General features: G+C 51.2%; 1 protein-coding gene across 1 annotated transcript in view; it reads right to left on the bottom strand.

Moving 5' to 3' along the window:
- Positions 1-3,518, bottom strand: part of FAT2 (FAT atypical cadherin 2) — a 63,886-nt gene extending 60,368 nt beyond the window's left edge. Inside the window, exon 1 of the mRNA XM_014947761.1 lies at positions 3,507-3,518. The gene's annotated coding sequence lies outside the window, so the exon portion shown is untranslated. The remainder of the gene's footprint in view (positions 1-3,506) is intronic.
- Between the last annotated feature and the right edge of the window lie 2,036 nt (positions 3,519-5,554).

The raw sequence follows: 5,554 nt of genomic DNA, 5'->3' as shown, positions 1-5,554 counted from the left end.
GGGGGGGGAAGGAATATGTCAGGTAAATCCCTCCAACACACCTGAAAAACCCAAAGATTGTTTTTAAGTCGCTGCCAGGTGGGTGTTGCAAGGAGGGATGGGGAGAAGGGGGTGGGGGAAACCTGAATCTGCCCTCAGAGCAGCTGCGTGCGGAGAGGCACTTTGAAGGTGGTTGTTGTTGTTTGTGTTGGGGGAGCCCCCAGAAACCCCAGCTGCCGCCAACAAGCCCCGGGGTGCTCAGTGCTGTACAGGCAGAGGATGAAAAGGTGGTCCCTGTCCTGAAAAGGCAGGAGGTAGAGAAAAGAGAGGGAGGCAGCAAGGAGAGAGGGCGGCACAGGGAGACCTAACGTTGTACCAGAGCTTTAGGGGAAATTTTCTTGGCAAAGAAAGAGCATCCTTGCCCCGGTCCCTCTCCCCATCCCACCTCCTCTTCCCCTCAACCTTCAGTAAATACTAATGTATCCCCTTTAGATTGCAATGGGGTTTGAACAGATACGGGGGTAGGTCTCAATGTGGAAAACCATTGTTCAGGTTTAGGTGAAGTTTTTCCCCTGTGTGGTGCTTATTTTTGCAGAAGAAACGACTAGAAATCTTTTTGTACAGTTTTAGGAAAACGAAAACAAGTAAAGAATTCGAAAACAGGATAATTTTAACTTCAAACAGTCGGAATAGGTGCCTAACTTCTCCTTTTGAGGTTCTGTGCAGGGGAAAATGACGGAAGTGAGCACAAGAGCAGGCAGAGGAGAGAGACAGACCCTCTTAGCATCCTGTTTGAGGAGGAGTGGTTGGTGCAAACTTGCACTTTACCAATCGCTAACAAATCCCCCAGGAGACAGCAGCCACACATACAGCTTCAACTGGAACTTGTCTCAAACTAAACACTATCAAATTAAATCACAGGACACCAATTCATGGGAGAATCCACGTGCTTCCGTGGTCCAATGAGATGTGAAGAGGTTTACCCGTGATATATTGGACTATTTGGGATTGTCGGTGGAGGCAAGTGAGAGCAATCTGGTAAATTCACTAGAAAATTGGGTTTTGAGGGAATCAGAATTGTTCAGCATTTTAGACTAAATCTAGTGAACAGTTTGGACCAAGAATGAGAGAGGAAATTTGCACGGTGTGGTGAGACTGAGTGATGACCCTGGGGTCATCCCGGGACAGCGATGGGTCAGTGGCTGATCTGCTAGCTTTCGTGCTACAAATGTTCACGTCGGGTGCTCTCCTCACAGCATCCTAACTTCGCTTGGAAAGTGACTTCAATGTCAAGCTCATCATGGCCTTCCAGAAATAGTTTGCACTGATTGAGAAGAGGGTATAAATCCAATGGATTTACTATGTGTAGCTTGTCCATTTTCCCAGCTGGTCTAGTCAGATGATTTGTAAGGGAACTTGCAGGGAAGTTTTGAGGATTAGTAGAAGTAATAGTACCTTGAAATTGCAAATCAGCTTCTCTTCTTTAAGATGTCTCATGAGAGGAGCCCAGGTGATCCATCGGTAATGGCAATGGGAGGTGCGTTTGGGAGGAATGAAAGGAAAAGTTCCTTCATGCAGCTGCGTCTCTCTGCAGCGTGGAAGGCGAGAAAATCAGGTATTGGTGGCTGGATTTCAATGGGCTGAGGCAGGGCTCCGAACAATACTGGTATTATATTTAGACATACCAAGCTACAAGTGAGCAAACCTCTGGCTTCAGGGCATCAGCTGATTGCTACAAGAACCAGCATTTCCCTGTGTTTGGAGCCTTTCACAACTGGCCGAGTGCCTTGCTCCTTTCGCCTGTGTCTGGAGCACCGGATGACCCTGGAGACATTGGACTTGGGGACTTGGTCTCCAAGTAGCATGGTCTCCATGTAGCAAGGTGTGAGCTCTCAGCCAGCAAGGCTGGAAATGCTGTTCTTCAGCAAGGCAAGAGACTGCCATGCCATTTGTAAGGCAGCTCTCCTTTTTGCACTTCCTCATTTGTCTTCCAGGTGGTCACAGAGGCCCCCTTTCTGTTCCTTCTCTTGGCTGTGCTTTGCTGATAAAATGCTGCTTGTGGAAGTCAGTGCTCATGAAGCCATGTATCAGGTGGACCCTGTGGAAAGGTTGGGTTTAAGCTAAGGGTGGTTATTACCCAATGCCCTTACAAAACAGAAATGCCCATCAAATGCAAAAGCTGCTGGCAACTCCACCTTGTTGCCAGCAGATTGGCGACACCAGATCTTCCTTCCCACAGCAGTGGCAGAGCATGGTACCATCTTCCTTGCTGCAGGGGAATGCAGGGGGCTTAGTTTCAGTCCCCAGAGAAGGTTTTGCTCCCTGGCTACAGAGCAGAGAAACATCGTATTAGCCCAACAAGTGTAGTTGGAAAAAAAAAAAAATTAGGCTTTTTGGGATATGAGTGAAGGAGGACTTGATTGTGCAATGACTTTCTATTTTTCCAAATGTACCATGTGGTTTAAAAAGGTGAATTGTCTTTCTTGATTAAATCATGGCATTGGGGTGAGCGGCATTCTAGCTGTTGAGAAGGGAGCCTAAAATCCTCAGATTATTGTTGGTCAGGACACTAAAATGGACTCTAGCCTTCCACACCCAGACAAACACAAGCTCTTAGAGCCCATTTGTATTGGTTAGTATCCCAGTAATCCAGGAAGGGAAAGGAGCATAGGAGAACTTCTCAGTTAATTCTCGATAAGTGGTGGGTGAAAGCCTGGGACTGCTGAAAACTGGATGGCTCTGCCTTCTCAGCTCTCCTACTCAACCTAAAGTCAGCCTGGGTTGGGAAGAAAAGTGTTGTATTTGTCCCAAGGAGCGACTCTTGCTCCTGCAGAAAGGGATGGGTTGCAGAATTACCTGTGGTTGCAAGCAGAGAGGATTGACCTGGCTGGGGGAGCTGTGCCAGGAGGAAAGAAGGAAAACGGAGCGGTGCACGATGCCTGGAGTTGCTGCCTCACACCTCTCAGACACTCAATCAAACAAGCCAACAAAAGCTCCATAAGCTGGTGTCAACGTTTCACACCACCATGTCTTGCTGCTGGGATTTTGCCCCGTCAGATGCAATGGGCCCTTTTCCAGGGCACGGGGAATGTCAGAGCTCCATCACTTGGCTGGCAAGGACGCTCCTTTCTCCCTAATCACGGGGAGAGATTTCATTTCCTGGTTCCGCCCAAGATCTCCATTTGATAAAGCCAAGATGTTCTGCTGTGGGTTAGCTGCACGCAAAGAGTTTTTCAGAGAAGCAGCATGTTCGGGCTAGGGCAGGGAAATCACCATGGGCCTCTCTGGACCGACAAGAAACACTTATAGGGGCCTCGCTGCCAATGGCTATACCTACTCATTGCCCTGGGGAGCAGATCTGCCTGACTCCTGAACACATGCCTGCAGGCCCATCTTCCAGCACATCATCTTAAACGTGTGCCCTTCCTGGCCAACGCTTGTAACTGGCCCCACCAGGGCACTGCCTCCATGGATCTAGAGGTCAGGGCAGTGCTGTTGAGATGTGGCACTGGGGCGTTTCTCCAAACCCTCCTGCCCTCAGACACAGACATGGTGGTGCAACCCCCTTTCTCACCCCTGCTGAGGGTTTGGCTCTCTTTAAGTGAGCTGGCCCAGCTTGGGATGGAAGTTCTCCAGCTGCTGTGGTGAGGGTGGGCAGCCAACCTCGTGGTGGGCGCTTCCTAGGCAGTCCAAGCTCCCATTGCTCTCCCATGGTGCCTGACCTGATTTATCAGGCCACCTCCAAATCTACAGCAAATGTCCGCTCACTGCTGTGCCGGGACCCCGAGGCAGAGGGAGAGTTGCCTCCCTCAGGGACAAATAACTTTTGTCTCCCCTTTTACCAAAAGAAGAGCCGGTCTGTGGGTCTGGCCTTTGAGCCTCAGCATCTGCTGTGCTGAGACGCTCTGTGGGTATGTTTGCACGGGTGCGTGCAGGGACTTGCACGGGAAGGGGCGATTATCTACCTGGAACAACAGCAGCATTTTCCCCAACAAGCGGGAGCGTGTGCGCTGGGGGAGGGGAGGATCCAGCCCTGCGCTGGAATCGGCTCCCTCTGCTTGTGTGAGCTCTGCAACCTCCTTGACCAGCGCTGATAAAAACCCTCCATGAAGTTGCTCCCATGAGTCAGGAACGTTCCTGTGGAGCTGCAAACCACCCTGCAGCTCCTGGCTGAGCAGAATGTGCCGGGGAGTTTGGTGGGTGCTGTCTGCAAAGAAGTTGCTCCCATGAGTCAGGAACGTTCCTGTGGAGCTGCAAACCACCCTGCAGCTCCTGGCTGGGCAGAACGTGCCGGGGAGTTCCCCATGAGTCAGGAACGTTCCTGTGGAGCTGCAAACCACCCTGCAGCTCCTGGCTGGGCAGAATGTGCCGAGAAGTTTGGTGGGTGCTGTCTGCAAAGAGGGACAGGCGGGTGGCATCTCTCTCCTCTTCTTGAAGCCTACCAAAGAGCACAGGGTGGATCCATCTCTGTCTTTGCAGTGGACCCTCTGAGTGGTAACCAAAAGCGGTGGGTGCTGTCTGCAAAGAGGGACAGGCGGGTGGCATCTCTCAAACCACCCTGCAGCTCCTGGCTGGGCAGAATGTGCCGAGAAGTTTGGTGGGTGCTGTCTGCAAAGAGGGACAGGCGGGTGGCATCTCTCTCCTCTTCTTGAAGCCTACCAAAGAGCACAGGGTGGATCCATCTCTGTCTTTGCAGTGGACCCTCTGAGTGGTAACCAAAAGCCCTGAACCACATCTCTGTGTGCAAAATTGATTCTCCTTCTGAGACTCACCCTTTTTACCCAATCCAAATTTGAAGTGGGATTTCCTTAGAGCAGCTCCAGGGTTTCCTGGCCTGAGGTCCAAGAGGAGTCCATTGATGGGTGGGTTTGACTTAGGCCACCCATCATACTTAGTTTTGGGGATAGAGGCTGGTGCAATGCAAATCACTTCTCCTGGTCTCCCCGGCATCCAGTGCAGGCTCCACTTAGACATCTTTGGCTCTTGAGGCTGAATGTCAGGCAGTCCTGGCCCACAAATGCACAGGAGGGCATCACCACAGAGCTCATGCTGGAGTCGGGCCCCCAACTCTCTATGGTGTTGCACAAAGCTAATGTGTAGGACAGATCAAACACAATGGATTGCTAAGAGTGAAGGACACAAGGTTGTTGGCAGAGTTGGACTGGAATCCAGGTCTCTGGGCCCTTTGTGGAGTCATAAACACTGCTATGCCGTGCTCCGCTCATTGGCTTCTTCACCAAGGATGATGCAAACGGATTTCTACAGAGCAATGCTGACAGATCCCTTGCCCCTTTAAAAGAGATGAAGTCATCTGCCTCCGAAGCCATCTGGCACCAGGACAGAGTCAGAAGCTCAGCTCAACAGAAGGCTGGGATGCCAGCCCACAGAGGGGATGTCATCGCTCTATAGACAGATGGGACCCTGATGGGATGGGACGAGATGCTGTGCAAGACCCCGGGAGAAGGTTTGGTGTTGCAGAGAAGGCAATGAAAACCTGCCAGCAGAGAGTACCAGGATGTGCCACAGCCCTGCTTCCATTGTCCATGGCGAGTAGAGTCCCATTGGGAGGCAGAAG

Source organism: Calidris pugnax, unplaced genomic scaffold (assembly GCF_001431845.1).
Source record: "Calidris pugnax isolate Ruff unplaced genomic scaffold, ASM143184v1 scaffold27, whole genome shotgun sequence".
Taxonomy (NCBI): Eukaryota; Metazoa; Chordata; class Aves; order Charadriiformes; family Scolopacidae; genus Calidris; species Calidris pugnax.
The sequence above is the reverse complement of the archived record's forward strand: the minus strand, read 5'-3'. Positions and strand labels throughout refer to the sequence as shown.